Here is a 16,673-nt window from a genome sequence, read left to right as displayed (position 1 = left end):
AAGCTCGCCTAGAATCTTGACTGATGTTTCCCCGTCTTCTATGATCAAGAAATTTTTAAACTCCAACATTATCTCTTTTTTTTCTAAAGAAGTAGAGTCAGCATCCCAGCAGTGCTAGATGACACTACAATAATTCACAGTATTGGTAATAGCACTCATAAATCCAGCAGAAATGTGAAAACTTACTCCAAAGATGGTGAAGGGAAAGTCAGTTTTCCAAAAGTAGAATGAAACTGTTAAGATCAAAATTACCTGTTCAAATGTCTCCGAGGGGAATGGTAAGAAAAGCATATTTGTTTTCTCCACAGCTAGCCTTATGTCAGGACCTTTAGCTATTTTGGGGAGTGTGTTTTATTTCCATTCTACCCCTTAACAATGGAACTACAATATAATGGGCAAAAATCTAAAACTTCACAAATTATTTGAAGGAAATTCAAATGTGTTTTGTTTTTTTTAAATAAGAGAAATGGTAGGTCTACTGATCTCTTGATTGCTTCTGAAAAAAGTAAAAGATCCTATTGGTATCAATAAACCAGAGCATCCCCGCCTTAGTTGCTTGAATGAAAAATGATCTCTACTCTGGTTATTTGTTCACCGTGTGACCTACATGAGGCTTCTGAAAGAAGCCAAGATATTGAGAGCTTGCAATTAAGGAAGTATTTTGAGAGCATGAATAGTCTGTGAGATTACACAGTAAAGAAAAAGTCAACTTTAGATGCTCATTAAGAAATTATCGATGGTATTAAAAATGTTTATATGGTGATATCTGAAACACCACCCTCCCTCCCACTCCAAATCTGATGCTGCTTTCTCTTTCCTTCTGACTCACTCTTTCCTTCTACTGATTTCTCTTGCTGTCACACTGGCAAACACACATACACTCTGATCCTGCCAATTTTTCTACTTAACACATTTCAAACATATTGTTATAAGTAAATCCAAGGAAATAAATCCAAAGAGTCCAAATTGACTATGCTGGGCTAATATATTTTTTTAAGTGGGAAATAAAATGAGCATCCTTGAACTTTTCATCCTAAATGTTCGAACTTGTTACAAAAAAAAAAACACCCCACAAACAATTGATCGCTAGTAGTCAATTACAGAAACTTGACTTTTGTGACAATTAATTCAATAAAAATTTGAGCTAGGACTTCCTGCTAAACATAGTGGATTAGGTATGTGCATGGACCTGTTCTAAACTCTATTAAAATGACAAGAAATGATTTTGTTTTTAATTTTTCAAAGTATAAACTCACAATGACAAAGAAAGTGAGGAAAGAACCAACTAGTAGGTGAGAAGGGTCAATGCAGGGTCCTCAAACTACGGCCCGCGGGCCACATGCAAATACAAATATTGTATTTGTTCCTGTTTTGTTTTTTTACTTCAAAATAAGATATGTGCAGTGTGCATAGGAATTTGTTCATAGTTTTTTTTTAAACTATAGTCCGGCCCTCCAACGGTCTGAGGGACAGTGAACTAGCCCCCTGTTTAAAGAGTTTGAGGACCCCTGGGTCAATGCATTTGGAAGAGTCAGGGTGTTGGGAGGAGGAAAGTCAATGGAGACGTGAAACTAACATATACATGCTTGCACAAATGAATAACAGTAACTGGCCTGTTTCTCCTGAACAGTCCAGGAAAACCTCAGGACTCAGAGGCAAGAGATTCCATGGAGAGTAGAGGTGGGACCCTAACATGAACACAAGGAGAATGTCTGAGAGCAGTATAAGGACCCACCGCCCCCTCTTTTACCCCAAGTAGCTAAAGATTGCTCCAGACCCTACCCTGTTGGTTTAATCTGTTGAGAAATTCAATCAGAGCGTCTCCAGACTTAGAGCACCGGGCGTCATAGAAGAAAGGAATGAGGTACACCGCTGAAAATGAAGAGATTAAGAGAAAAATCTCTATATTGAATGGTAAGATTTCCCTGACCCCTTTTCCTATCTATTCCCAGAACACCTACAGCCAACTAAAAAAAACCCAGGCAGAAAACTGAAAGACACTTATCTGCAAAATTAAATAGTCCAAGAGAAAAGATGTATTTAGAGTCTCCAACCGAATGCATCACCTCAGGATCAGCCTGCCAGTCAATAAGCCTCACCCAATCGTTTCGTATGACTCCCTCTTCAATACAAATCGTAAATGTTCATTAGACATAAAAGATAGAAACAACTACAGAGAAAAGTAATTAGAGAAAATACAGGCAAGTGATAAAGGAAGAGTTTGCAACTGGGAAACAAGAACTAGATACTCTTTAAACCCCGCCCTCCCACCCACCCACCCACCAAAAAAAAGGAGGGTCAACAAAATTAAAATGCAATGGAAATTTTGGAAAATAAAGTCTAGGAAATCTCCTAGAAATTAGAATGAAAAAGCAAAAAGTTTCTCTTATCAAGGAGGGGAAATTTAAGATAATAGGAAGGTTCATTAATGATTGTGCATTATAGACACTATTTTAAATTAAGCATTTATAAAATTTGTTATAATGTATTTGTATACATTTGTTAATGTGATAGTACATTAATGCACAACTCCTTTGTAGGAGCAGACAAAACTGGTTTGTATCAATTTCTTCAACATCAGAAAATTTCCCAGAAGTGAACTGGCCTCCAGATGAAGGACCCACTGCAGCCTAAAACATTGAATTAAAAAAACAAAGCTCATGAGCAGAGGGATGAAAAGGGACAAATGCAATAGACTGGAAGTAAGAATAATATTAAAATTATCAACAGCAAATCTAGATGCTAAAAGTAAGTAGAGATATAAGAGAAATTATTTTCAATGTAGAATTCTATACCCAGCCAAGCTATCGCTCAAGTATGAAAATAAAGACGCACAGACATTTTGTGCGACATTTTCAGTAACACAACATTCATAAAAGTTTATTTCCTCTTTAAGGAAACACCTAGAGAATGGAATAAATGGAGAAAAGACATATGAGAATTGTGAAGAGATATCCTAGGACAACAGACAGCTGTGCCCCAAGCCCACAGAGCAACCAGTCCTACCTAGAAGTCCAACCAGTTCCCCAGAGGACTGGAGAGAGAATTATCTAGGAAAACAATGAACATGAGTGCTTGGAAGTGTTTGAGCTTTTGGAAAATATATTGCTAGAATTTGGAAGGAAAATAGAACAAGCACATAGAAATCTAAGTAAATGAACAAAATGAAGCAATTGTGGACTACAAAAAAAAGACAAAAGAAACCTGTACGAGATGGATCAGCACTAATACTTACATCATCTTAATAATATAAACACTATTGATTTAACCAAAAATTTAAAATATGTCTCTATTAAAAAAATAGGAGAGGGATAAAGATGTTTACTGATAAATTCTCAATTCCTTAATAAGAAGTAATTGCATGTCCCAAACTGATAAATCCAGAGATGGAAGTATAAATATACTATACTGAAGAAAAAAGTTAACTTTTTTTTTAAGGTGTAGGGAAGAGGGTTAAAAATGCAGCATTTTATTATAAGACTTTTAGTACTCTTTGATTGAAAATTGAAAATTACTTCTGCCCTGGCTGGTGGCTCAGTTGGTTGGAGCAGCATCCTGTACGCCTAAAAGGTTGCAGGTTCTATTCCTGGTCAGGACACATACGTAGATTTTGGGTTCCATCCCTGGTCGGGGCACATACAGGCTAATGTCTCTTTGTATCTCTCTCTCAAATAAAAAAAAAATAAATTAATAATAATAAAAAAAATATCCATGGGTGAGTGTGGGGCGCGGATACGGTGTTTTGGCCAGGTTCAAGCTTCGGACTAATGAAAGGACAGGGTCCTCTCATTGCCACGTGCAAGTCCCAGCTGGAGGGCAGGGCCCTCCCAGCACAATTATAGCCAACGGCTGTAGTTGTGAGCTTGAACCTGTGGTCCAAACATGTAGCCCCACGTGCCTTGTGGTAGAGTTCGGGTGCATGTAGTTGAGTGAAGTTGAAACTCATGAGAATGCTGTAAACAACGTGATCACACCCCTACTTTGCCTCGTGGCATCTGCTATAAAATAAAGACACGGCTTGTGGGTGCGGTCATTGTCTCCTCATCAGGGAGCAGCGTCCCACCGAGACCCAGCTATTATTCGCTTTTCTATCTTTCCTTAATCCTTTCATCCCCCCACTCAGGATCACCCTTGGTCACGCTGGTGTGGCACAGGTGAGGATGAAAAAATTACTTCTAAAAAACCCAAAGTAATAAATAAAAATATGGGTTTCTTATCAAATACTCATTACCTTTGTAATTTATAACCCATCAAACTATGGGCCTCAGTTTTCCTACCTCTAAGATGGGAATAGTCAAACTAGCTGTCAATGCCCATTTCAGAGCTGAGATGAGGATCAAACAACCATGTATGTACTCACCTAGTAAATGGCAAAGCACCATGCTAACTTTGGTTTTATTTTCATCAAAAATTACTCTTAGGAACAATTAATTCTAATTCCATGTGAAGGAAAGGATTTTTTAAGGAGATTTGGATTGGTATAAAACACAAATACAAAAGCACAAAGACACAGGCAGAGCTATAAGAAAGCCACACTGTTTTAAAGATGGATCCAGGACATTTTACAGACAAGCTGCTGAGACCCAGAAAAGTGATGTGTCTTATCCAAACTCACACAGTGGCAAGTGGCAGAGCTAAGTCTAAGACCTTAGTTCTTCTAAAATGCAGTCCAAGTGTTGTTTTTGGGTTTTGGTCTTATATTTTATAGATCAGGCTAATAAGAAAATGTTTCAAGTTAATTAGCCATCCATGCCTCGCTCCAGAAAAACCTTCCAAAGATCAATAAAGATAGCGATTTGCCCAATGTGACACAAAATAGTGACAGCAGAGGCAAAACTAAGCAAAACGAAGTACAGAAGCCAAAGAGTGAAACTTGAACCCAAAACTTGCAACCGAGTGAAAGTTTGCCAGCACAGCTAAAGGCATACATTAAAGGCCCAGGTCAGGGTCTGCAACATACGCATTATCAATTACTATCCGTTAACTGGCTGACTAAAGTTCCTGCCTGCGTATGGAGAGGAAGGCCAGAAAGGAATGAGCATACTTTAAAAAAATAAAGGCAATTTGACAAGCCAAGTTAGCAGTAAAATGCTTCTTGAAAATGGAGATGTAAGAATTTGATTTACTGAACGAGAGAAGGCTATGAGCAAGAGACAAGAAAACAGAGGGAGGAAGGGCATGGCCCAGTGATTGACAAAATGTGTCAAGAAATGTGTCAAGAAAGGGGCCCTAAATTCAGAACTCTCCAAGCCATTGCAAGACACCTAATAGGCTTCCCTATGCTCTCCTGGTTGGACGTTGAAAGAAATGAGGACATGGAGAAGATAAAAGGCTTGGAGCCTTTTCTCCATTCCAGGAAGTCATTTGCTGTCACTTTCTTGCAAGAAAAGGGAGAAAGGCGCTCTTAAAATACAGTTGTCGGTAAAAATGAACAAATGTTCAGATTGAAGCAGGTAACAAAAAAGGAAATTTCGCTCTTTTATATTCAGAAGTCATCGTTTTCCCCAGTAGATCATTCTAATTTCTCATGATGACTCTTAATAATCAAAACACAAAGAAAGTAAATACTAATGGTGGGCTTTTAGACAGAGCGGCTCCTGTGGCCTCTTACATCCAAATAAACCAACTTTAAGAAGGGACATGCACTGAAGAGGAGTGTCATGGAACCCAGAGAGGCACTTGTGACTGTGAGTAATAGAAAGGATTATGTTTGAGGAAAACCCAACAACAGCTAATCCAAGCAAACTCTTAACACATTGTCCACATAGAGATACACCAGGTAGAATTTCTGTCAACCTTTAGTCAAGTTGAGGTGCCTTTCATGTTCCCTCTGTTTAAAGAAAAAGTGAGTCAAGGGAAGAAAAACAGGAAGTACTTAAAAAAACACACAAAAGCTCCCAAGCAAAATAAATAATTCCTAAAGACCATCCCATACTAGCTTTTAGAAAGCGGCTTCAGGTCCTGACAGTGGAAAATATGTTTACGTGCACAAGGAAAAAAAAGAGCAGAAAGAGAATTATGGGCCCTCTGATCAGGAGACACGCAGTCATCAGGGTGCAGCGAGTTTTCCTTGAACAGATCCCAGAGACAAAGACGAACCACAGAACATCACACACACACACACACACAAAAGAAAAGAAACAACATCTGACAAATGAGTGCCAAGCCCCACAAATCCCGATAACACGACATCCTACTTATTAAAAACATCAGTCTTGGAAGACTCCAGGCACAGTGATTTTGAAAATGTACACAAATAAATTAGAACCAGCCTTATGATTCTTCTAATTGCAAGTCCCTCACCCATACCCCTCCGCAAAGCCGAAGCGAAATTTTAAATTAAAAGAAAGAAAATGCACCACGCGCATTGATTTGAAGCAAGAGCCCCACATTCTCCACTTAATTCATTAGAACATAGTCTGAAAGTCTTGGGGGGACATAAATTTTTCTAGGAAAATCGGCTCGGTAGTAAACAGAGAGAATGTTATCTCCACAATCAGGAAGAATGTGGAAGAGGTTTATTGATTAAATTATCTGAAGCACTTGGTCGCAGACGTTTTCGGACATGCTCTGTGCATGTTCTTCATCACTGGACACAGTCCTGTAGCTTATGGAGGTAGCACAGGATAGTGCCTAGAAAATGGGACCAAGAGCCATTTTGCTGTAAAACAGAAAAAATATCAGTCCAAGCCTGGCCAGCATGGCTAGTGGTTGAGCGTTGAACCCTGAACTAGGTCACAGTTCGATTCCGGGTCAGGCACATGCCCGGGTTGCGGGCTCGATCCCCAGTGTGGGGCGGGCAGGAGGCAGCCGATCAATGATTCTTTCTCATCATGGATGTTTCTATGTCTCTCTCCCTCTTCTTTTCTCTCGCTCTAAAATCAATAAAAACATATTTTAAAAATACATATACATAAGTCCTCCCTGAACATTGTTGAGAGAATCAAAATTCCAAATGAGATGTCAAAGTTATTTTTAAAGCTACGAAGCCCTATTTGGTGGTGCCTGTTTCTATTCCTTCCTGGAGAGCACTGCTCTAGGACCCAGTGGGGCATGTGACACCAGAGGGCCAGAAGGCAAGCTCAGGAAACCCCCTGCATCTTGATGTCCTGTGCCTGTCTCTGTCAGGTGGCAGCAACCTCGCAGCCCATTGCCTTGGGCCTCGGTGAGGTAAGGGACCACATGTGTGGGTGACGGCAGCGACCATTGGAAGGCTCCAGAGAACGAAACACAGCACCCCACCCTCTAGCTAAAACTGGAAACTCCAGTTCAGCGATTTTGTCCTTTAGCTTAAGGGTTTGGGGGGCCCTTGTTCTATTGCAAATGCCCTTGAAGGGCTAACACATTTGGTCTGACCGTCCTTTATTAACAGCTTAACACCATGGTCGGCAAACTGCGGCTCGTGAGCCACATGCGGCTCTTTGGCCCCTTAAGTGTGGCTCTTCCTAAGCCTTAGGAGTACCCTAATTAAGTTAATAACAATGTACCTACCTATATAGTTTAAGTTTAAAAAATTTGGCTCTCAAAAGAAATTTCAATCGTTGTACTGTTGATATTTGGCTCTGTTGACTCACGAGTTTCCCGAACACTGCCTTAGCATGAATGACTTTTACCTATTCCTGAGACTAGTTTTGATAAGAAATACGAGAAAAGTATAAAGATGTATCATCCTCATTGCCTCCACAGTAACCCATACTCCTACCCAGAATGCACACACAGCACACACATACTGTGGACATTCTCTGACTACCAGTTGGCCCATTCAAAGACAAATGACTCTAGGCTAGTGGTTCTCAACCTTCCTAATGCCGCGACCCTTTAATACAGTTCCTCATGCTGTGGTGACCCCCAATTTCATTGTTACAAATTGAAGATAATTAAAGCATAGTGATTAATCACAAAAACAATATGTAATTATATATGTGTTTTCCGATGGTCTTAGGCGACCCCTGTGAAAGGGTCGTTCGACCCCCAAAGGGGCCGCGACCCACAGGTTGAGAACCGCTGCTCTAGGCAGTCACTAACACCGTTTTAGAATTTTAGTGTAACATGATGTCCGTGGGGGGGAGGGGTTATATTTTTTAAAAGAAGACCAGTGAGGGAACAAACACTAAGAAGTTAAATGCTAATGGTGGGATTTTAGACAGAATGAAAGCTTTGACCTGTACCTCAAGTCAATCATGATGGGTAGCTACCTCCTGCCAAATGGGGGTTGGATTAGCAGTAGGATTTGGGCGTCTCTGCCTGCACCGTGAGTGAATTTAAGGGGGCAATTCGAATGAAAGGTCAGGTCTTCCCTGGGAAACACCCTCCCCAGACCGAAGTCTGGCAGGAATCATCAGCAACAGTCCTGCCTATTTTTAATGGCGAGGAGGATGCTTAGGGAAATGTCAATCTCCGAAATTTCCCCAGATCTCTTCTGCATAAATAACAACATCATTACCGACAGATTCTTGGCTCAACCCATCTTCTTTTAAACATGCAGACTAGTCAGGATGAAATATTTATTAGAGAAAGTTTGGAAAGGCTGAAACTGGAAATGATCACTCAAACTAAGAAAAAAAAATCAACTTCATTAAAAGGGGGAAAAAATACGGGCATTCTGAGCTAGCCAGATACCAAAAATATGGCTGAATAAACAACAAGGCAGCAATCCTGAGCTGGTCTGATGCCTTTGAGGGGGCAATAACTCAAGGGAAACCACCGAAGAAGCGAATGCCAGCCCCCCAGCACACGCTCAGAAGTCTTGTAGATGCCCGACAGTCCCGGCGGGTTGACATTATTATATCAGGTGGGAACATTTCCTCTGGCTTATGATCACTGTGTTCCCTAAAGCCTCAGCACTTGCTAGTGCTCATTATTTTTCATCTAATTCTGTTGCTGCAAACGCTTTCCTCATCCATATGAATGCCTAATCTTTCTGCACCATCCGAAACGATCTGTAGCAATTATCCCATGATTTAATTTCTGAAGTTAATTGTTCAGTTTTTTTTAAATCTCCTTAATTAGTTTAAACTTTTTCCGCCTTTCCATTTTATCAACTGTCCTTTTAGTCCTTCATTATTAAAAATATATATAAAGTGTCCAATTATCCTTTTCTTTAACTTTTATCATTTTATAGCTCTAATCAGATTTCTAGTTTTTTCCCCCAACTGAAAAGTCCTACTCATTCACCTTTGGGTTCTATCTTGCTTCACTGGCTGTAATCAATATAACTGTTCTTGTCTAAATTATTTTTCTCTCTAGCTCAGTCATTTTGTAGATGAAGAAGATAAAACGAAGCAGGCCATTCAGACTGAGGATGTGTGCTTTGTAAAACTGAATGTAAATTTATCACAACATTTTACAACCCTTTGAAAACCACAATAGTTGCTTATTGGATGACCACTGCTCTTTTAGATGCATTCTTTGGCCCGGCTGGAGCAGCTCAGTTGGTTGAGCATCGACCCATGAGCCAGGATGTTTTGAGTTCAATTCCCCAGATTGTGGGCTCTATCCCCAGTAGGGGATGTGCAGGATCCCCAGTAGGGGGTATGCAGGAGGCAGTCAATCATTTATGTTTCTGTCTCTCTCTCCCTCTCCCTCTCTCTAAAATTAATAAAAACGTATTTTACAAATGCATTCTTTAAACTATTTGTGATGGTGTCTGCATGCTTTTCCAAAAGGGTTAGTTAGAACTGACTTAATTATTTCTTTTTGAGATGCATTAGAACAGGGGTGGGCAAACTTTTTGACTCGAGGGCCACAATGGGTTCTTAAACTGGACCGGAGGGCCGGAACAAAAGCATGGATGGAGTGTTTGTGTGAACTAATATAAATTCAAAGTAAACATCATTACATAAAAGGGTATGGTCTTTTTTTTTTTTTTTTTTTTTTTTAGTTTTATTCATTTCAAACGGCCGGATCCAGGCCGCGGGCCGTAGTTTGCCCACGGCTGCATTAGAATCACAGAATCTCAATATTCTCCCTTTGGTGTGTTCATCTACTTGGTTAAACAAAACAACTAGGTACTGCTAGATTCCCATAATGGTGGGTCTTGAATAACCCATTACTCCGTTACCACCTGCATTAAAATTATGATGAGAGATAAGCCCTTACCTTCTGAGAAAATGTATCCTTCCCATACCTTTCACGGATAAAGCCTACTCAGGAAGCCATGTTTGGCACATATGACTGTGCTCTCCTCAGCTACTGATAATTAGCACAGAGACAAGCACCAACTTGGGAGCACCAGCAGTTTTTACACAGGGACTTGGTGCAAAAGCACTAATCAAACAGGAATGAACTGGGGCAATCAAATTCTCACTTCTGGGAATTTGAATTAGGAAACATAGAGAAAAAAAAATTAAGCTATCAAGAGCAAAAACTGAAGTTGAAAATTTGTGCAGGAAGAGATCGACAATTGGGAAGAGGAGGGACAAGAAAAGCTGAAACTCAACTCATGAGGTCAAAATTATAAGGAAGAAAAAATTATGGAGAAGTTGCAACTAGGACACAGAAAATGATAGAGCAGAAGGTGGTGAGATTTCTCTCTACTAGTAATTAGACAAAGAGCGGAAGCAGACTCACGGAGAGCTGTTGAGTCATGTTGCTAAGTGAGCAGTGGAGTGATGAGCCACGAACTCCTGCTGCTGAGGATGCTAAGGGGGCCTTGGATTCAAAATAGTCATGGAGTGCTAGTCCCCATGGTTCCCACTCAGGGATGTCCATGAGATTCTATTTTGAAAATATGTTTATACAATTACCAGAGCTGGCTTGAGTGTGGAGGCAACCAATAGATGTGTCTCACACATTGATGTTTCTCTCTCTCTCATTATCTCTCTATCTCTACCTCTACCTTGCCCCCAGCCCCGTCCCTCCTTCCCTTCCACTCTCTCTAAAAATCAATGGGGAAAATGCAAAAAATCTTGATTAAGTTAGTGAATCTGAACTTCAAATTTCTTCACTCTTAATTCCTGAGAAGTAATGAAAGGAGATCATAAGTATGATATATAGAGTGCTAAAGAGGAGAGGAAATTAAGAAAAAGGAAGTCAGGAGCATGAAGAAAGTGAGATTTTTAAATAAAGTAGTCAGGGAAGTGCCCACTTAGTCTAAGTTTTCATCCTCAATGGGCTACCATAGAGGGAGAAAGCAAAATGTTTCCATACATCTATCAACATGTCCCCTACGCGGAGCCATTCCAATGTTCCTCATCCGTGGTATATACCGATCAGCTTTGTAGCACCCTGACCCCACTCTTCCAGGCCTGAATCTCCCTGCCCGTACACTCAGTCCTACCTCCGAAACCAGACAGAAAGTATTTGAGCCGCCTCAGCCATTTGGCCTAGAAAGGTTATTTAAATGGAATTAAAAAATCAGTGTCTCAGCAGTGATTGCTGGGCTCCCACACGTAGGTGGCCCTAAATGCCTCCTATCCTACCACTGAGATTGAACTTAACCAGACTTAACCAGCTCATTCCACGATGGCTAACTGCAACGTCCAGTGAGCTCACAGAACACTTGTGTTTCAAATTCAGCTTCACGGTCACGTGGAGTTGAGTTTGCGGAGACCCTGCTTCCCAACCTGAACTCCCACAGATTCCAACGCCTTGGCGAGGACCCACCACTGTAACCACCCAGGATTTGTGGCAAAGATTTTTCTGTCAAAGGTTTTTTCCTGACAGATTTGCTCTTGAGCCTCGATTTAAATGTACGGCTCAGGTGGCAATCTGAGAGCTCCCTTCTGTCTGTCTCCGTCTGCTAACTCTAACTGCTCCTGGTAACAGCTTTTAGTCCTCAAGGCTCTCTTAGCATTCATGACTTAGCAATAATAGCAATCATTTAAGACAGAGTTTGTCTGATTTTTCCTGTTTTAAAAGAGTTTTTACAATTTACATTTAAAAAAAGTGAATGTTTTCAATGTTGGCTAAAATATCAATAGATTAATCTTAGATTTAAGGCGTTGAAAGGGAATGGTTCCTTGCCTTTTCTCTTAAAAAAAGGGGGAGGTGGGGGAGTAGTTTACTTGTAAAACAGATTTTGATCCATATTTCTGAATGTTTCAAAATCAAAATCTAGCATGGAGACTTCTTTATGATCAAAGGTATCTTGCGATCACACAGGAGTATTCAGTTGTTCAGCATCCTTCTGAATACATTGTATTTCGATTTCTGTCTTCTGATATCATATCAAAAACATCTTTGACAAAAAAATGCCTAGCATAGTAGCATTCTTTAAATCCCATTTAAATTCATATGTTTGAACAGCATTGATAAATACAACGTGCTTATCATAGATTCTTTAATTTTGCTACTTACCGCCAGCTCTTTGCATGTGGGTCAACCCTGTGGCATTAGACACAATTGTGAAAGAACATTCTGACTGCAGGGCCGCTTTGGCCTGACTCCCTAAGATCTCTGCTTCGTTGTCAGCACAGAGAACATTTTCCAGCCATATAGGAGCTGTGTCAGGACTTGGCTAAAAGCAACATTTTAGACCAAATTCAATAAACAATAAGAATCTTTTTTGTTGTACTAAAAATAGAGAAAACCGGAACTAGTCCAATAAATTTTATAAAAACCTCCAGATGTGAATTTGACTTCAGAAGACAGTCTGTTCCTAATTTCAAGGGATTTGATTTGTTTTGCTTATTTTACTGCAGAAACAAATTTCCCCTGGCAATCAGGATTGATATTTTCTTAAACTATTTTTTTTTTCTTAATTTTTCCTGTGAAGGGAAAACTATTTTAATTGACATTTATCACAAGACGGAATCATTTCAGTTCTAAAATCTTGGAAGGAATGTTTCCCATCTGTTTCAATAACCCAACTGGCTAATTACATTGCCAAGAATAATTTGTCACAAACCGAAAGACCATTCTTTGGAGGAAAACTCTTACTGCTTTATCTTACATCTCACACTGATCGATGAGCAATTTATAGAAAACTTATGATACTAATTTATGCCATGGATTTATTGCATGAATTAGATTACAAAAGGAATCACAGAATGCAGGTTAATAATTTCCATCACTTTAAAAACAGGGGATGGACTCTCTTGGTTACTTCCGATTAGTCAGAGAAGTTGACATACTAGTCATATGCTACTTTTAAGGTCTAGGTCACGATTATGAATGGCTCAGCCTAACAAGGAGACAAAACACAGGCAGTGTGCCCTCCGTGATGGCAGCATTGCAGGCGAGCAGCACCTTTTGGTCGTGAAGAGTGTGGGCAAATAGTCTGATGTTACTGAAACAGACAGTGTGAATTCCAGCTGGAGCACTCACTTGGCAAATTGTGTAAATTTTTGGTGTCTTGGATTCCTCATCTGTAAAATTGGTATATTCATAATAACAGCAACCATCCCATGGAGTTGTTGTTGAGAATTAAATTAGCCAACACATTTAAAGCTCAATGAATATAAGCTATCACTATTAATAATATGATCACTGTTATTGTTAGTGTAGTCCTTTGGGCGCTTCTGGTCTTCCAGATTGGATTCAAATCACCTAGAGAGCTTAAGATATAGGGGAGGGTGGAGGGAAGCAGTGAGGGAGAGAGAGAGAGAGAGAGAGAGAGAGAGAGAGAGAGAGAGAGAGAGACCCAGGATCTACCAGGAAGAGATTCTAAATTCAAGGACTTGGATAAGGCCCAGGCACCCATTTTTTTTAAGTTTCCCAGAAGTTTCCTAATGTACAGCCAGGGTTGAGAACTGCTGACTGCTGGGACAGCTGAATGTCAGCTGCAGCCAACAGGCACGCGCGTTCCAAAAAGGCAGACATGAAGGAAATGCTGAAGACCAGGAGAGGAAGACACATCGGGGCGGGAAAGCCTTCCAGTGTTGCTCCGGAAGAGCCAGGCTAACGTGCTGGCCTCTTACAGCTCATTCTTGGTGTGCTCCTGAGATTCGGCTTGAAAACCAAGTCTCCTGTGACCCGCACCCTTTCCTCCGCCTCCAAATGCAGGTCTTACATTGACCGTGTGGAGCCCCCATTTGCAAAGCATCGGGAGCCTTCTTTGGGTAGTCACTTTGTAAATTCCCACAAGGAACTCCGTTTCTTTAGGGATAACTTATGCCTCGGACAGATGGGCTGCAGTCACCGCCGTGAATGGTTTCAGCTCAGGGGACTCTTACCCAGTAAATAGATGTATTTGTTCTTTTGAAGGAATAAGAGGCTCCAGACCTTGAGGATGAACTAGGTTGTTGTTCTTGTTTTGTAATCGCTTCAAAAGCTCGCTTTATTCTTAACTCAAAAGACAGGGAGAGGCGAGAACGATAAGCATAATACCCACATTCACAGTGTCAGAGAAATGGGCCACGTGGAAGATGCAGGAAAGAAGTCTCAGGCTCCGGCTGCCCTAGGAGAGCGGGAAATGCTGAGTGATCTTATCCTTTCATTTCTGTCCCACTCCACACGTTCATTATAGAACAGTTTCAAGGAGCCGTGAAAAGCACAAAAAGGAAGTTAAAAAGGACTCACTCATCATTCCAAAACGTTTTTCTTTCTTTTATTCTTAGTACATGAAGTGAAGAATGAAAGTCTACCTTCCTCCATCTCTCCAAAGGTCAACTCTTCCCCATATATTTTATGTTTACGTATCTCATAAATACACCTTAGCATTCGTACGGTTCATAAATACATCTTGGCATTATCTTAGGTTTCATAAATACATCTTAGAATTCTTATGTTTCATAACTATATCTTAGCATTATCTCATGTTTCATAAATACATCGTAGCATTATCTCATGTTTCATAAATACATCTTAGCATTATCTTAGGTTTCATAAATACATCTTAGCATTTCTTAATCCCCACAGGAGCCCACAAAAGTATACACTATTAACATCTCCCTCCTTCTACTCCTATTTTTAAAGGTGAAAAAACAGAGCCTCATATAAGTTACTTTACTCAAATTTATCTCTAACTTACTCATTCTCTCAACAAAATTTATTGAGTCCCCACTATGTGCCTAGGCATAGGGGATATAAGAGGGGATCAGCCAGGCAGAGCCATAACCTCCTCTATGGCTGCCATCCAAGTCTGAACTGCCACCCCCTCTCCTCTAGACTGCTGGAAAAGTGTCTAATGCAGCGGTTCTCAACCTGTGGGTCGCGACCCCTTTGGGAGTCAAATGATCCTTTCACAGGGGTCACCTAAGACCATCGAAAAACACATATATAATTACATATTGTTTTTGTGATTAATCACTATGCTTTAATTATGTTCAATTTGTAACAATGAAAATATATCCTGCATATCAGATATTTACATTACAATTCATAACAGTAGCAAAATGACAGTTATGAAGTAGCAACGAAAATAATTTAATGGCTGGGGGTCACCACAACATGAGGAACTGTATTAAAGGGTCGCGGCATTAGGAAGGTTGAGAACCACTGCTCTAATGGGTCTTCTCACACTAACTTTCGTTCCCCTGCAGTCTATTCTAAACACGGGAATGATGTCACTCCTCTACTCAAACACCTTTCATGGCTCCCCACGTTGCTCGGAATAAAAGCTGAAGCCCTTACAGTGGTTAATCAGACCACCTGGGCCTCCCCACCATCACCGCATCCCCTGTCCTTTGCCCCTCCTGCTCGGCTCTTACCACACTGGCTGCTTCTAGACCACGTCAGTCACAGTCCTTCCTTGGGGCTTTCCAGCACCTTGCACTCCCTGTTCCCTCAGCTTGGAAGGTTCTTACCCCAGAAACCCACACGGCTCACTTCCTCACCCCCTGGAAGACTTGGCTCAAATGTCAGCTTTTCAATAACCACCCAATTGATTATAACCGCAACATCTGCCTCATCCCATGCTTTGAACTTAATTTTTACTTTATTCATCCGCTGTATGGCTTATTTTGCTTACTTTCTCTCTTTGCAATGTAAGTTCTATGAGAACAGGCCTTTCTTCCTGTTTCAATAGCTGCCATATGCAGAATGGCTATTCTTCTCTTTGTGACAGTTATTATTCATTGGACACTTGGCGCTTAATCCGTACCAGCCACTGTTCTAATGAAACCAACTCATTAATATTCTTCTATAAGCATCGGTTTATTTAAGGATCACAATGGCTCTATGAGGTAGGAATTGTTACCGCCCTGTTTTAATGACGAGGAAATCAGAGGCCCCGCAAGGTTCGTTGAACTTGCCCATGGTCACCCAGAGAACAGTGGCAGGATTTGAATCCAGGTAATGTGGGGCCAGGGCCCGTGCTGTCACCCAGTCTACTGTGCTGCCCCATTTTCATACCCCTGCTCTCTAGTGGGCACCAGTGCAATCCAGGATGTGTACTCTTCCCCTCACTGCTATGGGGACCGTGCTCTCTGAACCCAATTCATGAAGTTCAATCTGCTAAAGTGAAAAGATAATTAAGGGGCGAATGGAAACAACGATAGCCACTTGACTGCAATCTATCTGAAGAGCTCATTAAACAAAATACTCAGAGACTGTCTTCCTTTACTTGTAAGGTTTATAGGGTCTAAGAAATTCTCTCTTTCATCAACACCTCCTCTTTAGGGTCTGAACTATAAATGTTAATGCTTCATGTCCAACATAAAAGGTACATCATTAGGCCTCAGTAGTTGACACTGTGCCAGAGATGCAGGCTGTCATATTTCTCTTATAATATTTTGAGATAAGCCAAGGTCAAAAAGCATATATTCTAGGTCTAGGTCTAGGCCCATCAGCTC

Source organism: Myotis daubentonii, chromosome 13 (assembly GCF_963259705.1).
Source record: "Myotis daubentonii chromosome 13, mMyoDau2.1, whole genome shotgun sequence".
Taxonomy (NCBI): domain Eukaryota; kingdom Metazoa; phylum Chordata; class Mammalia; order Chiroptera; family Vespertilionidae; genus Myotis; species Myotis daubentonii.
The sequence above is the reverse complement of the archived record's forward strand: the minus strand, read 5'-3'. Positions refer to the sequence as shown.